General features: G+C 45.3%; 1 long non-coding RNA gene across 1 annotated transcript; it reads right to left on the bottom strand.

The window, feature by feature from the left end:
• Positions 1 to 686: 686 nt before the first annotated feature.
• Positions 687 to 16,781, bottom strand: LOC144139491 (uncharacterized). Its single transcript, XR_013316229.1, has 3 exons — positions 16,669 to 16,781; positions 8,055 to 8,134; positions 687 to 1,423 (listed from the first exon to the last, which is right to left on the bottom strand). It is a non-coding gene; the product is annotated as an uncharacterized LOC144139491 (long non-coding RNA).
• Positions 16,782 to 21,473: the final 4,692 nt, after the last annotated feature.

Below are 21,473 nucleotides of genomic sequence, written 5' to 3' on the forward strand. Positions count from 1 at the left end.
ACGACAGGACGAGTCGTTAGGTCTGGCGTGACGTGCTAGTTGGACCTCTGTTTTTTACCCTACCGTTGCTTAACTGCATGAGTTCGATTAGTTGGCAGATCTGTGCGTCGTGAGGCAGAAGGACGTGACGCAGCAGACTCAAGGGTCCGATATCAACGCCTCCTTACTACACATCAAACACTGGTTGTAAATGTGTCAAACCACGGTTAATTCCTCTTATTTGAAATATTTTCTATTTGTTAGGGCATGAATGCATGAATCGCTCAATATTGAAAAAAAAACGAATTTCCGATTCATTAACAAATATAAATCGTAATTTAACAGAACAATGTACGTTTGCTGGTAGGGGTTGGTAGCGTGCTTTGGAGGCGCAGTATTTAAAAGACAACCAAGGTTTTCTCTCCCCACACTCATACAGTTTTTATACTCCAGAATGACCGCCGGAGAAAGAGAGAAAGGTATCGCAGTTTAGTGTAGTGTAGTGTTATATAGGCACACTTAAATTAGCCTGAAAATAGGCCTAATTGTTCCGATCTAGTAATCCGCTGCTCATGAGGTTACAGGTGACGTTGACGCGAATTCATTAAGAACCGAAATGTAAAGCAGCAGGAACAAATGACAATCCACACAAGATTTATTCAACTGATTCACATTTTCATTTATTTGTTTCATACATTTATCACTTTTTCAGTGTTCAATCACTCATTGTGGAGGGAAGCTGCAACATAACACAATTTTTTCAAGTAATTTAGTAATCACGATCGCTAATTCATATTGTAATATGCGAAGGAAAAAATAGCAAAAGAAAAGCATTGTTAGCCTACAAGAATCCTAACCGCCAACAATACAAAAAGGACACGTCAAATTCAGAAAGGCTGAGCATTTTCAGTTGCAACGCGCAGAACAGACAGCGAGGAGTGTTCCATAAAATCAGCGACTAGGCTGTTTGCGTATACTGAAAAAAGGAAGTTCGTTACATATCCAAAGACAGCATTATTCAATGCAGGAAGATTGCTTGTTATCCAAACACGGTATCGCCCGTGCCCGATGGGAACAGCAGTCACTGGCCGTAAAGTAAAGGTGCTATTCACAGGAGATGCGTGCAACTCGAATTCAACCATGAATGTCATATCTGCAGTTTTCAAATGGATAGTAGCGTTTAAATAAGCGCCGTATGCTTGCCACATACTAACATCAAATGACCCTTTGAACGTAGCGAGAACTTTTGTATTATAGCTAAGACAGTAGCGTTGAATAGGGCCAAAAATGGTTGTTGGTCGGTACTGATCGGTTTTCAGAACCACATCTCCATGGGGAGTCGGTGCGCCACTCGAACCTTGTGCAATCACATGGCAACGCGGAAAGTTGGTTGCAATTCCGGAGAGGGCGTTTTCCAGAGCGGAATCAGTTACAGTGTACTCCCCTGGAAGTAAAAGAAACGGGCCAAGGATTACCAACACAAAACGGCAACAGATATGTTTTTTATGACTTATTCTAGTCGATGGCCTGACACAGCTTGTGCTCTCCTTATTTCTTTTCGGCAATGCTCCTTTTTCACAGCAAAGTCCTTTTAGCCGTGTCACTCCTGCTTCTCCGCGCTATTTGCAGAATATGGGGGCCTTCTTTCTTTGAAGAACGACTGATACTGCGCAAGGAGGTATTATACATATCACTAGTGCACATATGTCAAATAAATTGCGCGTGGGCGAGAAGAATATTGATGGTGTTTAATGAAGCAGATTGCCAGTACATTTAGGATAATGAGAATACATCAAATGTTATTATAACCACGTTTGAGGTCAACGCCGTAATTTATGAGGTGGTGACTAAAGACCATCTTGTTTACTGGTGGGGCCCTTATTCATTCAGTGGTCGGCAATCTAACAACCAATCAGTATCGGTGACGTCATAGCGAGTGTGTCACAAAGTGGCTAAAGATTCACCATCGTTCCAGCGGTTTTCTTTAGTTTACAGCATGTTTTTAAAGTTGATTTAAAATTTGCATGATTGTTACTGTGTTGTTCCGAACTCACGAATGAACCAAGCTCATATTTTATTGTCATGCTCCAATTTCTGCCAAAGGGCACGGCTAATTTCTAAATGGGTCCGAAAAAATAGGTTGTCCCAGTCCTGTCTTATCATCCACATTTTGGGTTTCCAAAAGAAAGCGCTTTATGCTGATGCATTTCTGTGTCGTGGACCCCGGAGCCATTCGAAACACTTACATCTGAAAACGTACCCGCAACTTTATATCCAACAAGAAGATATATCGCCACTGTCATGATTTATTCTTAAGACGGGGCAGGAGGCGTGTTCGATGCCTGCGGCCTGGCATCGGACGATTTCCATTCTTAGCAACGGCTTTGAGAGTTCCAAAAAAGCACGCAACAAAAGGGGTTCGCAAAAATGCGAAAATCATTTACTTGCTCCGGAGGGCATTGGTGCTTCGACTGCAGCTCGACTGCAGCTAATTCCCGCAAATTGTATGACGGAATAATGGTACCGACCAAAAAGTAACGTTAAATAGGATTGCATATGTCCTATGTCTCAGAATCGGTGTTTAAATTCTTAAAATGCGCCAGTGAAGAAATACCCCTTGTGCAACTAACAAATTTAATGGGCACGAAATAGTTTCTGCTGTCTGTGTATTTGCAATTTTCTATATACACAACGTCCAAAACTGTCTCCGTGTTTCCGCCAGAACGATATAGCCTATACGCTGAGTTGTAGATTATACCTCCATGTATGCACCAGCCACGATTGACGTCAATTTACTATGTATCTTTATTGGTCGATAAGCTAGTCTTAAGAGATGTGGCGCTCTTAGCATACACACGATATCGGTCTGTAACAATGACCCATTTGCAATTGATATTGATTGATTGATTGAATGTAGGGTTTAACGCGCCGACGCAGCGCAGGCGATGAGGAGCGCCGTAGTGGAGGGCTCCGGATTAATTTTGACCACCTGGGGATCTTTAACGTGCGCCGAAATCTCGTACACACGGGCGTTTTTGCTTTTCGCCTCCATCAGAAAAGCGGCCGCCGCGGCCGGGAATCGAACCCGCGACCTCGTGCTCAGCAGCGCAACGCCTTAGCGACTGAGCCACCGCGGCGGGTTTTTGCAATTGATATATTGACCGTAGAATTGTCGCTCACGTTATGCACAGAGCTGACAACAGCAGCTGTCTTCTGCCTAATAGCGGCCTTCTCATCGATTTTTTTGTTAATGTTACAGCTTATTATATTACACAAGCTTTTTCAAGGTTTTCAAGCATTTTTATCAAGCTTTTTCCTTTCTTAACAAAAGCTTTACAAGCTTTCTTATCAAACGTTTATTAGACAAGTTTAAGAGTTTTTTAGCAATTTTTTTCTATGCAATATAAACAAGCCACTAAAATATGCGTTTGCAGTCAATAAATGTTATTTACGAAGCAAGCCAGGCTTGTCTGTGATCTGTACCCTCTATAGAAAGTTGGAGGTTCTTCTAACTTGCACCAATTTACAGTTTTGTTCTTTCGCAACATGCTTGTGGTTTCAGGCCGGAAGGAGAGCGTAACATTCTTTTTAGCTGTGTGAAGAGTTTCTGCGCGATTGTTTGTATCTCAGTTACTTTAAAAACTATGTTAGGACACTCAAACAGTTGGGTAATAACTCACGGAAGCTTACACGGATGTTCGTCCAGGGACAATGAGGACGGTGTCATAAGAGCACTGATCATAGTTGCGTTATTTCCCCCAACCGCGAAAGAAAATGGTGAGAAATCTTGTGGGGCAGGACTTATCACGGTTGCTAAAACATTTACGGTGACACAAGATTGTCGCGTTATACCAATTGATTAAAGCTGAAATTGCACTAAACTGGTAAATCTGAGCATGAAGCATTTAAAGGGACTCTGAAACACTGCAGATAAACTCTTTCACTCTTCCCTTCGCGCCTGGAAGCACTGCAAAAGCCCCAGATATCGCCAGCCCGCAGTGGCACTGCGCAATTTAATCGTCGCAGCAGATACACCGTACGTTTCCGCTTTGTTTTTGCGGCTTTCTTTCTAAGTGGCTATTTAATCCGTTCATCGCTGCAATTGAAGCAATGCTGGCCAATAACTACTACACCGCTGTAATGACGTAATTACAGTGGTCGAAAAACGCCAAGACCGGGAAAGACAGAAAAATCTTTCGAGCAAGTTTCCAAGTTATGCGATTGGCATAGAGCAGTACTTTTTGACTGGGGTAATTTGTGAACCTCTAACATAAGTACTGGATAGGCTGGTTGACTACGTTATGCAAGCATTTAAAATTTTGAATGAGTTTAGAAAAGTGTTGCAGGGTACCTTGCATGAAATTCAGCAAGGCGACCGAAGATAATCATTTGGTACTACAAATTCCTTTCGGTTCAACGCAACACTATCAATACTTGTTTCAACTTACATGAAGTATATCACAGGAACAAAAGTACGTGCTTCACACGAATATACTAGACTTTGCCGCTAAGTTTTAGCTATTTTTTGGTACAATAAATCCTTTCTGAGCCATAACAAGATGAAATCGACGAATTTACTGGAAGGTATGCGCCGAAGTAACGAGGTTAACAACCTTGTTGCTGTGTGTTACCAGTTCTTTAGCGCTCACTCTCCGTGCTCAAGCTTTTTGCACATTGGACAATAAGGCAGATGGGAATACTTTATTGTGATGTTAATAAAGGTTCAATTTTTTAAAAAGTTATCAAAAACCTGAATTTGCTAGGGTAACAATTTCTGAAGTAAAAGTCGACTTCCCACTATGCACATTTTAAAAAATATTATGCACGAAACGAATGAATCTGTAATTATCTCGTACTGGAAAGTATTTCGTCAGTAACCTTTTTAGCCCTATAGTTACCTCCTTAGGTATACATGAATGAATTAAAAATAAGTAAAATAAATTAAAAATTAGGTATGAATCAGTTAAAATGTTTTTGCAGGCTACTTGGGTGACTTGAAAACCCATAAAGAAATGTTTATTGCATTCCTCCGGGTAAGTATCAAGCTATGTACCTGGACTTTCGTTCACTGCATTTTCTCCTTTCGCTCTGCCTTACTCCTGGTTGCACCAAGTCGAATTAACTAAAGTTGATTTCACTATCTTGTTCAAGTGGAAAGGAGATGAGAAGAATGAAGTCAATTATTCGAGAAGGACTTTTACAGACGCATACGTCTAGCCAGAAGTGCGGTCCTAGATTTATTTCACTAATTAGGCTGGGTTTGTTTGTTGCATGTTTGGAATTTGTTTATGTGAAGATGTGCCGTAAATCCCGCCAATCAGAAATATAGGTCACGCGTTTATTTAATATAGGCATCGTGATGTGATTAAAAGTATGTGTACTTCCACCCGCCTTGACCGTAAGCTCAGGCAGCATATTTGGATGGCACGAACTTGTCATATTTTTTTTTAATGCGTGGGAGTTAAAACAGGAACTTGCCGCTTTAACATCTGGACGTCTGAGAAGATGTCACTTTAATTGCAAAGCTCCCCCCTTTCATTTTGGCTGCACTCTTCGCAAACAATAATAATAATAAGAAGAAGAAGAACAATAAGGACTCATCAAAAGAACAAGGCAATAGTATAACCAAGGCAAGAACGAGGCAAGAAACAGAGATAAAAAGAGAAAGATACGCAAGCAATAACTAATTAGGTGGTTTCATTTCTTAACAGGTATTGGAATTTTGTTATGCTTGCTTCTGTGGCAATATGCTGTGGTAGGTTATTTCATTTTATTATTGTGCGTGGAATGAATTAGTGTGCAAACCTGAACGAATGGCAACTGATACGCTTAACTTTGCAAGAATGATCGCGCCGTGGTAATGTACCAGGGGGTGAGTGAAAGAAGTCGCGAAGACTTCATGGTAATACCATTTATGGACGAGTGTTAGGCGAGCATGCTGACGGCGAAGTGATAATGAAACCAACTTAGGACGATTTTTTAGTGCTGCGACGCTTGCATACGGTGCATAGCCAGAAAAAATTGCAGAATCCAGTTTTGCAGGATTCAATATCGCGTATATTGTATTCTTGACTTAGATCCCAGAAGGGAGATGCATATTCAATTTTAGGGCAAATGAGAGTGAGGTATGCAAGTTTTCTAATGTGTGAGAGTGCCTCCTTTAGGTTATGTTTCATTACGCCGAGTGTACGATTGGCAGATGCGAGCGTCTGATTAATATGGTTATGCCTTGTTAAATTCGATTGAAAATGCACTCCGAGATACTTGTAAGTAGGAACCAGTTCTACTGTAGTGTTGTTAAGAAAATATGTAGTTGAGGTTCTCGATGAGGAGCGGGTGAATGACATGCACTTTGTTTTACTAAGGTTAAGAGTCATTAGCCAATCAGAACACCTGTGTTTATGGTGACAAGATCACTCTGAAGAGCCTGGCGGTGAGTGTCATTTGAAATGTTACGATATATTACGCAACCATCGGCAAAGAGCATTACTATAAATGTTAGGCCGTTAGGTAAGTCATTAATATAAATTAGAAAGAGCAAAGGGCCAGCCCACAGCCCTGGGGCACCCCAGTCGTAACTTGTACCAATGAAGAATTTGAGCTGTCAACGGATGTTAACTGAGTTCGGGAAAATAGAAAATATGTTATTCGTGCAAGATCATTACTATGAATATTAAGACATTTTAGTTTGAGTGCATACACGCTCTTAATACCATTTCATAGAACTCTAAGCACTAGAAGGTGCATGTGGCTTATAGGTTTTCAGAAAGCAAGGAAACTACAAGATGGTTAGTCATAGCATTCACAAAGTTGATTTGGCAACAATGAATCGCTGTACACAACGAAATGCATCAATTATTTTTGTTTGAGTCCTTGCAACTCCATCTTCACAGAGTCTAGAGGCCTCAACTCCGCGAGTGCTTACCAGCAACCGAATTTAGAAGACGGTAACGTGGTAATGAAGCGCTAATAGCACTACAATGGTACAAGCGAGGCCGCAGGAACTGAGCCCTGTAACCTCGGCGTCTTGAATCGAGACCGAGTAACTGGAACAAGAACTGTGATGTTGCATTCGTTGCGTTAATACGCTCACCACTAACGAGACGAGGCATACGAGGCCAACGCGAGGCTAAAGAGACAAAGAGGAAGAAAAAAAAAACGAAACAGCCGGAACCGTAAACAGCTGATTCTCATGCCAATGGGTTTCAGAAGTAGTTCCATTTCTTGTTCCGTTTACACGGTGACGCAGAAATTTTAGTTCCAATCACCGAGAGTTTTTTAACGTTATCTGAATATAACTCCAACCAACTTGCGGGCTACTGTTGCGTTTATACGGCAATTCCGTTTAAGCGATTTCCGTTTATCAAGATTTTACTGTATATGAAACGACCAGTATTGCCCCTTGGAATTTCTTCCCTGCGGTGCATTTGTGTTCCGTGGTGATGCCGACTTTAAAGGTCAGTATAAGCTTGGGTTTTGTAAGCTGGCTTCCCCACAAGGTGTGTTGCACAGTTTAGCATGCCCATCCACGGAGGGAGTATGATTGCAGCCCCACTTCATACTCCTCTCCATGGCGCCGCCTTTTTCGCGAGTCGTGTACGCTGCTCGCCACGCGTGGCGCCTATCTCTCTTCACTCATATTACGGAGTATCTTGTGCTCTTCGGCAGCCTCATGCTGGACGCTCTAGAGCCTGCACCGTGATTGGCGTATCCCAACTGTAATAAAGGTCCTTGCCTCCACCCACCAATCGTGTGTTTCCCTACTCTGTAACAGAAACATCACGCTATTTTTCTCATATTTTAACCTAGTAAATCACCGGTAGCTAAACCCGGATATTGCGAATCCCACCAGACCGCAAGCGACGCTGGACTTCCCTTTTCCGAGTGTATAAGGGCTCTGAATTTTGTTGCAGCGATCATTCCAGCCCGGCTGCACATTCATTTAAATGTATGTAGCCGCGCTATGTAATTTTAGTTCAATAAAAACGGCTGTGGGCGTGCCAGCAATAGACGCGAGTAAGAAAAATCTGCAGTTAAGTCGTTGCATTTGTATTCACAGAGCCTATGGGGCCCACCTGGACAGAACTTGTAGGCTGAAGACGCCGCCACCAGGCCACTCAGGAACAGTCCAAGAAAAATCATGGTGCAGGAGGAGCTGCAAGCAAAACTCCATTATTGATTTACAATCGGCAAGCATCGTCTACTGCCAAAAGCATTACTGGCCTCGTTATCCAGAACATTTTGTTTATATTCACCGTGAGGGCGTCCTCCAAAGCCGCGGCAAATTTCACCTACCTCCGCTAAATCAGGCGTACCCATGCACAAAGGGAGCCCTGACAACCAACATGCAAAAACACAAATCAGAAGACAGTTGGGCAAGACATTTTCTTTTGCTTCCTTCCTTTTTGAATTGAACACCAACTTAGCGCGCTGCTATGTCTGGCTTAGTCGAGTACCAACTTGCGCAGCAGCACTACTTTTTGTAGTACCCAATCTCCAACCGATCCTGAAGCACACAACAAAAGCTAGACACACCTCTATTTCAACGCTACTCTTCAGAATTGATACCTCATAGAAAAAACAAAATCGACAAGTTTGGAGCGAAATCTATATTACTGCAGGTACAAATCCACAAAACTACTGGATCCACAAAAACCAAACAGTGAAACAACTGGACATTCCTTATCTTCAAAATATGTTTGAACAGAATAGATGCCACAACTTCTAAACTCCGGCACTTAGCGACCACGTGTGGCTGCGTAAACTGGCTTTGAAGACGATACCGAGAGCTTGATGAAACCGATCTGAATGAATAATCGGAAATCCAAGAAGTCTTAGAGGAAGCAGTGTCTCACGGTAATAAGGAACATATTGCTTGGTCATCGGTACGATTGCCTGTTGGTTGCAGGCAGAACAGCATTTCTTTGGGTTAATGATGACGTTCATCTGTAGTTTACAGCGAAGCTAAATTTTAGGGCAGGACTAAAAATGACAGTTTCTTACCTCTAATATAAACACTTCGCCACTTTTTGCGCATAGTAACTGGTTGCTAACTCAGAATAAATCAAAGTGCTCAAACACATTGTTTCTCTTTCGCCTGCTCTTCCCGCAGCTTCATTATTATGCTGGTCGATGCTGCGGAATGTTTTGAGACATATTTCTGCAAAAAAGGCCTTTTTTATAGTGTATGCAATATTTAGAGCGGGGAAACGACTAACTGGCAATACTTAGGAACACTCAAGGGTTGCACCCATTCTAATTGCACCTATCCTAATCAGACTACGTACTTGTGCCTATTTTCATAACCACGCGCCGGTGTGAATGTTTGAACTGAAATATGCACCTTTAACGACCCAGTAGTATCTCTCAAACCTTTACAGTAGAATGGGTGCAGTGATTGGTTTGGAAACAGTGGCCCACGAATCAGACGAGATGTTAAGTCCCATGCTGTACGGTAGCCGTCTACGCGGTCCCGCTCTCACAGGATGTCGTCCACGTGAAGCAGACCAGGCTCTGATTCAACAACGTCATGAGGGAGCATTACGTGTACTATGAAAGAGCAGGACTGTAATCTTTAACTCTTGCTCCACACGCGGAGCCCACGTGCGATAGGGGAAAGTTCAGTACATTTCTGTAGGCAAAAAGGGCCAAATGTAGGCGTCCTGGGGGTCTAAGCGAATTCGCCACACTTATTCAACCCTTTTGGGACTAAATTTTAGCTGACGAATGGTTACTCCGCAACCGGTTTGATCGTTCTGATACTCCCCAAGGACGAACTGCGGGAAAGGAGCTGCAGGAAAAAATATTTTACTTCCCGCCGGAATAGAACCGCCGACTCCAGCAAAGCAAACCCAATGCGCTACCAGGAGGCCACACAGGAATGTTGTTAGAAAAGATGTATCGTAGCGCTAAACAATGCGGCGTTTTTTTTTTCGCTTGTGTCAGAATTTACCGCAGTGCAAGTGATCGCGATGTGCGCTTCCCTTACGCTAAGGAATAATGCTCAGCTCTATTCCAAGTAGAGCCTCATAACCGTCACTTTTTCTCGTAAAGCAACAAAAAACTCGTCGCCAGGCTGTGGCGGGAGGCTCTAGGATCTGGCGACCCACTTGTTTTGGCAGAAAGTAGCGCCAACTAAGCATACATCCTTATTGTTTGCTACACTTCTTACGGGCTACACTTGTTAAAAGCGGCCGTCTGCGTGAGTGTCAGAATGACGAAACAGGCCATATTTTCTTGCGTGGGAAGAAACAAAGTTTGGCGTTGCTTAGCCTGAATCCTTCAACCTAGTGTAGCTGGCAGATCGGGACTGGATAATGCCGCCTGGTCTTACGGCAGTTTCAGCATTGTCATAGCCTTCGTATTCGATAGAGTTATGTACCTAGTAAAAGCTAAGTTCAAGCCGGTTAGCTACAGCGCGTATATGTAATTTGTCGTTGTTTTCATCAACAACTAAGGCGTTTTTCTGGCCTACTAAGCATATACATATCCCACAATAGCAAGAACAGCGCAAAGGACGGGACTACGAAGAACAACAGGACAAAGCGCTGTCAGGAAGAACAGCAGGACAGCGCTTCGTCCTGTTCCTCCTTGTCCCGTCCTTAGCGCTGTTTTTGCTATTCTTGAATATGTACCAACGAGCCCATATATTTGCCTTGTTGATATACATATTTACTACGACATCAAGCACCGTTCTCTGTTTTCACTAACCCCTGTCTCATTGTGTGATTCGCTTGAACTCTTTCATGAGCCTTGAGTACCTCATGCGAATTTTATGCAACACAGCGCATTAACATAACATCACCGAGAAACTTTTGTCGACCGTGTTTCTCCTCTTCTTACTATGACCCGGCGCTTGAATTATTCTAAGAACTGTTTTAAGCCGTTACCAACGAAGACCCACAAGACTAGTCACACTCATCAATGAAAGACAAGCGACTGTCACGTCTAATGTGCAATCAACAGGCGCAACTATTTACACAGATGGGTGCATAGACGAAACTCGCCTCCTTATAGCACTTCCTGCAACCGACCTGAGCCAGACAGGAACAGTGTTTCTCTATTAATGAACTCATTTCCACTACTGAACTCGAACTGCAAGCCATTCTCCTAGGTTCCCACGTTATCCCAGACGTTATAGCTCAAAATACAACTCGAGTTAAAATCTTCACGGATAGCCTCGAAGCCATCAAAGCGTACGCACCCCACCACGACGACACACTACGCCTCATCGCATAAAAGAACTCTGTGGAACCTCCCAACGTGACCATAACATCGATATACGAGTGCAGTGGATACCTGGCCCCAGTAACCCCGGGAATGTGGAAGCTTATAGGCTCGCGAGGGAGACAATTCTCAACCACCCCTCGGAGTCTGCAGCGCCTTCTCTTCCACCTAACCCTTCCCCTGAGGAACGCAGGAAGACACTTCGACAAGAAAGCAAGAAAGAACTCAGAGCAACGATTCCCGAGCTACTGCATCCGATACCCCGCGACTTCCCACGAGCTGCACAAGTTATTCTAATAAAGACCCGCATGGGTTACGCGCTTACGGGAGACACCCTGGCTCGCTGGGAACACTACCGCCAACACAAGAGTGCACAAGTTCCCCCTGACCGGCTTCTCTGCTCCCTGTGCCACCAAGATAGACCGATAATCAGCCACTTTCTCTGGTCATGTAGGGTCCTGGAAGTAATCGGAGCAAGGCACAAGCCCCCTGGCGTCTCATCTCTGCCTGATTGGCTGCATCTAAGGAATAACACCAACGATGTGTTACTTGGACTGTGGTCCTTCGTGAAGCAGGCTTACGTCAACAATAGAACTTCAAATTTATCGACCCTAAACCATTTCCCCTATTTGTCATAACAAACCAGAGGGCCATCTTCTTCAAAATAAATTTATTTATTGATTCATTCATCATTAAAATTGATATTTTCTCCAGTGGCACTATATGAAAGAACCACTGATTTCAAAGAGTCTTTTTGGAAAACTAAAAATGTCCGCAGATATATGAGCCAGACTGTAACGACAACGTGATTACAAGCAAAAATGAAGCAGAACAAGACTAAATGCTGCGTTTCGGCTTCCCGTTGCGCTTTAGAGATCGGCGGGAACGAACGTTTAGTCTGGATTTTTTCTACGGCACACACTCTGACACAGTTACTCTACTTGAAGATGAACGGCTGCCGGCGAAGTCCAACAGCTGTATTTTGCCCCAATTTATTCGCCCGTTGCTCCCTTTTGCCTAAGAGTGTGCAATAGTATTCCAAAGAAGAATTGGTGACACGCAATGGATCGGCAAACATTGATAATGCACTAACTTCCTTCCACGTTCATTCCCTTTCCCGCACTTTCTTAGTTTCTTTGCTCCGGTATGCGCTGGTGTCCCGATAACAGCCGAACGATGCACCCAGATAGCGAGTCGGTCGATATCAGGCGCAGCTGGCAACAGGTGGACCTGGGGCCCTATTCTCGACGGCACAAATTGCCGGCAACTCGCCCATGTTTTTTTGCCTAAACACGACGTAAGCATTCAGTGACGTGCTGCACCTATAGCTATGACGACATGCAGTGTTATTTTACGAGTCACTCATAAAGATCGCTACCAAGGTATCAAATATTGTGCAAGAAAGATATAAAAACACTTGGCATGTACTATAAAAATTAATACGGTAGCTCAGGCTGACAAGAAAAACACATTTCTGGAGGTCAAATGTTGCGTCAACACCACAAGGCGATCGAGTAGCGTTGATCCAAAAGCGAGCGACAGGCGGATGTCGAGCTAAAGATTATGACACAATTTTTTTACCGTATCTATTTATTTATTTCAATCGCTTTTAGTAACATAGCTGGGCTCTCTGCTTCAATGCAAGCTTTGTTGCGTTATCACCTTCCCTGCCGCCACCGCCGCCGCGCCATCGTCTGCTGCTATGTTACAAGTTTATGGCGTGATCACAGAAAAAGACGGCTGCGACCATCGCTTCTATAACACATAAGAGCAGCGAAGCGCTACGCTGATAACCGCGGAGCGCACCGATGTCGCCAATTCACTCATTCGTCAAGCTCCACTTCAATCATCGCTGTAATGAACCAAATAGTCACTTTTCTTTGTTATTTTTCTCTCGAGTTCGACCTTGTGACCCAACAGCTCACTAGGACGAGTATGGACAAATGCCATGCATTGGGTTCTCGTTGTCGTGGAGAGGCTTGTACTGCCCGCTTATGTTGCGGTTACGCCAAACAAATAATTCTTATTTTATTGCTAAACATAAAGGAAAATACGGCACGTTATTTGCATGCTCCATGATCGCTGACTTGGAAGCAGTTGAAACTATAATTTGTTTCGTTAGAAAACATGATTTAAACAGCGCGCATGCGAAACTGCGCCTGCTGCAAATTGCCGCACATTTCGTGGCGCTGTAAGCCGGGGCAATTTTTCGCACTATTTTGCTTGTATTTTGCGACAAAAACAACCGCCATTTTCAAGCTGTTACGTAGCATTACGTCACTTTTACGCAGGCTGAAGTTGCCAATGCATGACGTATCGTTCCCGCCAACTGTTTAAATTACGTCACGCCTTCTCAGTCAATCAGAGAGGGGGTGTGTATTACAAGCAGTATTGTTGTTGAATAGCAGACAGGCTGACGTTGTCATGTCCGCTGCATTTAGTCTCGTTTTTCATTCCCGGCGAAGAAGTATGCGCCTTTAGTAACGAGAAATACGGCAAACTTTAGAACTGGTTTCCGTAAACTACATGAAACGTCAAAACGACGACAGCACACACAACCGCTTTGTCAACCGGAAGCACGTGACCAAAATTGAAAGCCAATCAGAAAAGACTCCCGGCAAATTGCCAGAATTGCCTGCAAATTGTGCAGTCGAGAATAGGGCCGCTGGTTAAGTTGTTGTTGACTGTGATTTAAAAGCATGCGTCGCAATGGCGCAACGTAAGAATTGTTTAAAGTGAAAACGCTTCCATTTTCGTATTGCTGCAAAGAAGATGTGATGCCTTGGCATGACAGCACATAAGCAGTCTCCCGCGTGTCTCTGAATTTTGTAACCCTAAAAGCTTGCAGTGTCGTAATTAGTGGGGCATTAGAAAATCTAAGCAATAGGAACAATTTTTCCTTAAACATGCCCTGCTCTATCTCGAAAATAATAAAATTGTCAAAAGTGCAATATAAAGAGTAGACCCTACAATAGCTGTTTTGCACTGAGAAAACCGCCATTTAACGGGCATAATTATACCTAATTCAACTGCCCAATGAAGATACAATCACACTATCCGCCTTCAGGCGCTCGATAGGCGCGCCTGCACATCTTTGGCCCAGACAAGATTCATTGATGTATGCGTACAAAAAGCCCGTTATAGGAGCGGTTTTAGGTTGAGCTCCATTCAATTTGAAGTATGCGCCACCGTGGAAGCTGGTTGCCGCCTAGCACACACCGAGGAAAACGAAATCGCTGCTTATCTGCGTAACGGACAGACGAGCGTGAAACCAATCACACCTCGCCTCGCCAGCCTCGCCTCGCCGGACCAGCCTCGCCGGACGTTTTGAGAGATGTACTTTCCCATATTACGCCAATGTCAACGTTAGTGCAGTGGTGTGTTGTGCGCTGAGCAATGAGGCCATATCTCAGGTTTGAAGCGCGGAACCTTTTGCTGCCAGTTTTGACGAGGAGGACAGCGAGGCACCAGTGAAACCGTCCGCTCGACGTCATGCCTCCACTGCATGCCGCTTAGACTGAATGACGAGGCTGAATGTCTTTGTATGCGTTTCGAAAAATATCGTTGGCCGTCTATTATATTCCACGGCATTATTCGTTTTTTTCTTTAATGCTGCCGGGACGAAATGCGAAGGGTCGGTGAACTAGTCGCACAGCCTGCTTGTTTCGAACAACTTACCTTGTTCAATTCCTCTTATACCAGTGCCACACGTGCACGAAAAATGGGATTACGTGGTTAAGGCCTTAGGAAACTGAATTGCATTATTTAGGGGGCTGTGCTACGCGCCAAAATGCAAAGGCAATAAATGTGTCAGGCATGATGGCGATAATGACAAAAAATGCACTCATATTTCAGAAGTTTTGAACATAAAGCAAAATTTCTTAGAATTAACTGTTAAAATGTTTTTTTTTTATGAAAATAAACGTTATGACAAATAGTATGTTCTATGAAATGGTATGAGCCGTTTCTAGAGGTGGCTTCAGCAGTTTCCATTGCCTGCGAGCGATAGCTGATTTGATTGATTGTGGGGTTTAACGCGCCGACGCAACGCAGACGATGAGGCGCGCTGTAGTGGAGGGCTCCGGATTAATTTTGACCACCTGGGGATCTTTATCGTGCGCCGAAATCTCGTACACACGGGCGTTTTTGCTTTTCGCCTCCATCAGAAAAGCGGCCGCTGCGGCCGGGAATCGAACCCGCGACCTTGTGCTCAGCAGCGCAACGCCTTAGCTGCGAGCGATAGCCAAAGCCGAAATATTCAAAAGGACGAGTTACATGACGTTCCGCCTTTTGCCGCTGTTTTAGTTAACTTCATCTTCTACAGAACTTCGCGACCAAGAGGGTACAAAAAAGTGCCCTATTTCGAAGTACAGCAACATTTCCGTGTGAACGCTCTGGTGCGGAGAGTTTCACTGGCTACATTTGGTGCTCATCACGTTCGAGAGTAGGCAGATGTAAGGAGTTCGTGAAGGCGAATGAGTGATGTGGAACTCCTTAAAGCAAAAATGACAATATAGTGAATGACATTAGATTTTTGCATGCAGCAGATAATTAGTTGGATTAAAACTTAAGGCATTAGGCACTTAATGTCATTTTTCGTGTACGTGTGGCACGGATATTACAAAACATGCGAACAACGCATGTTTAATGCGTTTTATCTTTGAGCTATTGGTCTTCTTTGATCATATGCTCATATGCACTGGTCAACCATTTTCTTTTTCAAAATTGTGCAGAAAGCTCTGCCGGAAATGATTCTTGAACAGCATACTTGGTGCAAAAGTGCTTTTACGAAAATATTGATGGCAAAAAAGTAACAGCATAATGCAACTACTGCCGGTTAGGCTTTGCTTTTGATGCTAACAGCCACAACTTCATCCTAAGTTTTCGTAAGAGTGACACTGTCCACTTTTAAGTGCAATGCACTTCTTAAGCGACCCTGAACCTGCGTCCACCGGCGATGTCCGCGCACGTGGAGATGGGCGCGCGCAGCTTGGCCGCTGACATGGACATACCCACGTGGGGGATTGGCCAGGAATCTCCTCGTCTTCCTTGGCAACGGGGGAGATGGGCGCGCGCTGCCTGGCTGCTGACATGGCACATACCCACGTGGGGGATTGGCCAAGAATCGGGCGTGAGAAGGGCTAATGCACCTGCTTAAAGGAGTACTGACACGAAATTTCAAAGCTGAGATCCGCTCTAGCAATCAAGTACAACGACAACACAAATAGGTGTCTGTGAATAAATGCATCTTTCTTTCTTTGTAGTTGTGTGTGTGTGTGTGATCTCTCTTTCGCGAACATTACCGAACCGCGCAAATTCAACTCGTGCATTCGCACTTTCACATTCTTCCCCTCGGGGAAATGCGGGGAATTTTTTTTCCCTGAAGTTGTCTCAAAACCTGGACATTGTCACAGAACGTCACCTTTTCCCCACCCACAACGTGCATAAAAAGACCATACTCACTTCAAGCAGCTTTCACGAGCAAATCGCCGCTAGTTCTCCTCGACCTCCTGGATGCCGAGGCGCTCGGGCTCGCTTCTCACAGAGTGGCAGCCGGGGTTTTATACGGGATGCAGGAACGTTTGTTTAGTGAAAACAAGCCTTGCAATGTTTCCGCCGCGTGTTGAAATCACGGTATATTGTCTAAAAAAAAAGTTTGTGTAGAGCCGCAGTGCTACCCTTTGGAAACAAGGCGGCAACATTCTGAGCATTCCCGGGGCTGTTGTTGGTACGCTTAGGTTACATGTCTCGCATGAACTGAACCCGAAACTTTTATGTGTCATTCTTGCGTTATGGGGCCGCGGGCAGCAGCAGTTTTCAACTTGGCCACTACAGGGCTTCACCCCAGGACTTCAAGTGAGAGAAACGTGACCGCACCTAAGGTGATTTTGTCAGGGGTGCGGGATTCAGAGTCAGTAGAAAACATTTCTACCTCAGCCATGCCGCAAATCTTTGTGCGTGTGTATGTGTGCGTGTGTGTGCTTGGGTGTGCGCACGTTTCAGTGTTTGCGCGTGCGTGTCTGAGTGCGCGCATGTCCATCTAGGGCATTTACTTGCCAGGGGTTCCAGTCGACTATCGTCTTTTGTCGACATTTGCAACAAAAGGAGCAGATACGCTGCCATTTTTTTGTGTTTGGCCCATTCTTTAAAACAGAAGGAAAGTAAATATTTTATTTTTAATATGTTTGCGGAGACACCTATTTATTTGCTCATCGCAATTCGTCGAAAAGTTGCACTTTTGAATTCCCCTTTTGTCTGAGCTCTCATAATTTTATACTCGAGGTCGAAAACGGTAGCGATTTATTTGATCAAGACTATTCGCTGAGAAGCACTTTTTTTTTCAAACCGCTTTTTTATCTGAGCGTACTTCTAGCCAAATGTTAGGCATTCCCGCTTTTGCGCGAAAACCAGTGGCACGCCATGAGCCAGCAGTGGCACTATATCCCATGTGCATATCTTTGGTGGAGGGGGTGAGAAAGGAGGAGAAAGAGAAAGCTGTGGGAAAGAGAGGAAATCTCCGGCAATGAACCGTGCATTTTTCACGAGCACTCCGAAGCCGGCGTGAGAGGGCAAGAGTCCAGCGGTCCGCCCACAAGACAGACGACCCTGCCTGATGACGATATACTGACATTCATTCATTTGGTACGATAAGTACAAATTCCATGTGGTGCCTTCGCTTTTCGGGTTAATTGAAGAGGTGCCTGATGGTTATGCAGTGTTTTTGCATTCCATTGAAATGTGCAGTTGTATTGTGTTGGCATACACGGGTGTGCGGCATGTCACACCACATGACGTGTTGCAAGCAGGCGTCGAAAAATATACCGTATTTACCCGATTCTAACGCGCACCCGATTTTCCTGGCAAAAAATCGAAAAAACTTGCACCCCCAATTGTAACGCGCACGGGACTTTGTGACCCAGACAAATGAATGCGAGAAAAACGGGCGATTTATTTCCCGAAGTAATCTCACTCATCTCACTCCTCGTCGCTCTCCGCTGACCACAACATCTCGGCCTCGGTGCCTTCAAGCGCATTCGCGATGCCACACTTCTGAACGAACGTTCAACCATGGTCGATGGGATCATGGCCCACGCCTCGCCCACCCATCCGGAGAGCTTCTCCAAAGGTACACGCTTCAGCCGACCGCTCGTTTTGAACGCGTGGGAGCAGCTGCTACTATTGCTGTTATCAAGCGCGCAAGTGAAACGATTTGACGATTTGTGTGAACGCCGATAGAAAAACCTAGGCGCCTAGGCTTGCTGCTATAGAATACTTGCTGCGTCCGAAAAATCGTTGCTAAAAGCTTTGGCGCCATCTTGAGATGGCGATGGGGATGAGTAGGACGAAATTTCCGCTGTTTCGGCAGTTTGGCTTTTGTATCCGATTCTAACGCGCATGCAATTTTTCGGCCTATTTTTTCGGAAAAAAAGTGCGCGTTAGAATCGGGTAAATACGGTAACTTGCTTAAAATGGCTGCGGCCTGACATTAATCATTTTCATGGCCCTTCTTTGTCGTGCTGATACTTAACGCCGCCGGTTCATAGTTCCCGTGCCGATGGTCAGAAATGTACGCGTCGCTTCGGATAGAAAAAGGCGGGAAAATACGTGGGCCAGTATGTTCTGCTTTGCAGCGAAGCTAGTGCCGGCCGTATGTTGCACTATTTGACGTGCTTGCTTTATGGCTTTGTGGAGGCATTCATATCAAGGCTAATCGTGGCTTGTTTCGGGGCTGTTCTGGCGTGAGACGCGATTTCTTTGTTTTGATGACAGCTATCTTTCACGCTCTCCTCTCGTATTACCCTAGATCATTCGCTGACTTCCTTGGGCTCTCATTTGGAAAAAAAAAGGAGTTTGGTTCGTTTATTTCCGTTGCTCCTTGCAGAAAGTTGAGGGGTACACTTAAAGTTGTAATAAACGCGCGCGTATGCGTGAGATTCCTAAATCACGTTTAAAAACATGTGAATTGCCGCCTGTGCAAAAATTACCCGCTTAGCACGAGAGTGTAGCGAACTCTCAACCTTCCTGTCAACTTTACCGGTGCGAGCCTTGAACAGTCTATGGTTTGTTGGTGCACTTCATGGCGATCCCGCCTTCACAAGACTGGGTTATGTAGACACCGAGCATTTCCTTCCGTTCGAAAGCATGCTGAAGTGAAGAACATACGTGCACGTTCACTCAGCTGCGACGCGCCCCGTTTGCGTGAGCAGCCAAAGCTAGCACCACACACTGCTCCTACGCAGCGCCGGCGTAGCAGAATACATTTCTGAACGTGCGCCGGCAGGTGGGAGCTCACAGCCGCACGTCAGAGACGCGGGGGCGCTCTTCTGCTGAAGGCGGGCGTCCCTCGTACTGCGAATGGGTGCCCGGCTCCCGCTTACGGTAAAGCCCGCGTTCTTGGGATCTAGTGGGGATGTTACGTATTTTAAGGGCAGAGCACTTTAGCGGCCGGACTTGTTGTCGCAGCTCGTCAGCGGTCACGCTATCTAGCCACCGCAGTCACGCGACGTCACGTACCCAAACAAAGCCCCGCGGTGTCACACACCCAAACAGAGTCTTCGAAAAGATACAAGCTTGACCCTCGATTCAGCCTATCGGGCAAAAGATACGAGTATACTTGAACAAGAGGTTTCTATACGCAGAAGCGTTCGAAATTCCTGGAAACGCTGGCAATGGTCATACATGTCCCCGTAATTTACCGTGAAAAAAAAACAAAAAAACTCCAGGTACATTTAAGGCAAAATATGTATACTTAACAGGCAGTACCCGCGTTCACTTAGAAGTGCTCGTTGTGTCGGTTTTTGCGATATCAAACGAAAAAACTGGCGGCCTAAGAAAAAATACCGCCACATGCAAAGTGCGCCGCAAGGTAGCACATGCGAAATGAAACAAGCACAAAAAGAACACAACTCCCGATCGTGCTATTCCAGGCAGACCAAGAAACTAAAAGAAAAAGAAAAGGACGCCAGCTGCCCCAGGGGAAGGCGCACGAGCCCTACGAAGACGAGAAAATTGAATTGCACTGAACAAATCTCTCTTCAATTCTTCAACAAAGAAGTGACACACGAAGGGAGAGAGCGTGAGGGGTGTTAGTAAAAAGCGGAGAACGGCACTGTAGCGCCTATGGGGTATCACCGTTGAGTGGAACTGCTTTCATTTTTTTTCTACTGGTCTCCGGTTTGAAACTTCTTAATGTGTACTGTTGGGCCAGTTGGTAGTTCATTTCGAAAATAGCCACAGCGCCAACAGAAACAAGGACTCGTCACGCCGTGTTTCTGTGTCCTTGTTTCTTTTCGCGCTGTTGCTATTTTTAAATTGAAAACTTCCCTTTTGCGTGCAGCGTGCGGCGGTTAGATTTGGAGGTAACACTGGTCCTTCTCGGCGAGCGGTTACAGAGCGCTTTGGAGCCGTTTCGGTAGTGTTACTCTGCAAGTGCGTGATGTTTTCACACTCCAGTGTGCTGAATCTTGTTTCTTAACAGCAGATCTGTTTAAGCTCTTGGTTGCGCCATCCACAAATAGAAAAAAGAAAATAGAAAAAAATTACCCAGGGCGCGTAGCGTGCATCTCATGAAGAGCGCCCGGCGTCATCCAGACTTGCGCATGGACTTGCTTGCGCCACGAGAGGGGCTCGGAAAAGGAGGATGGGGAGAGAAATGTGTATTGTAGCGGAAAATGCTGTTGTGGGTGGCCTTCCTATTCTGTGTAGCCGCGAGTCGTGACAGCCGCTCGTTCCCAAGATACGAGGTTAACCTGCGTCTCCAGCAGCCAGCTGGGCAGCTCGCAATCCCCCTGCTCCAAGGTGCGAGCTAACGTACGGGATAGCAGAGGACCCCGGCTAGTCGCGAGAGAAAGGGCTACGCGCCGCACACTAGCCCCCGCGGAATGCGAAGACCCACGCACGTGTTCGGGTACTCACATGCGGTAGACAGGCTCCGGCAATCCAAAGTGAGGCTTTATTGCCTGGCACATACAGGGCATATACCAAACAACATGACTATCGCTTGCGGGGAGACAGTGGCTCCGTTCGCTCGCTCAAGCCGCGGGACTCAGACCTCGATATTCGTCATCATTTCCGCGGGAGAAGGGAAGCCATCCCATGCGACCGATCAGGGTAGAATCTCTCAGCAGACTCCGTGGAGCCAACTGGGTTCCCCGTCATTGGGCATTCGGAGTAGGCACTGCCGAGACAACCGATTCCAGCCAAATCGCCCAGCCGACTCCCGGCGGAAGGCGTGCGCGTCCCGCAGGTCAGCTCGGGAGGGAGAGGAA

Source organism: Haemaphysalis longicornis, unplaced genomic scaffold (assembly GCF_048455015.1).
Source record: "Haemaphysalis longicornis isolate Haplotype H1 unplaced genomic scaffold, Haemaphysalis longicornis Haplotype H1 scaffold_5, whole genome shotgun sequence".
Taxonomy (NCBI): domain Eukaryota; kingdom Metazoa; phylum Arthropoda; class Arachnida; order Ixodida; family Ixodidae; genus Haemaphysalis; species Haemaphysalis longicornis.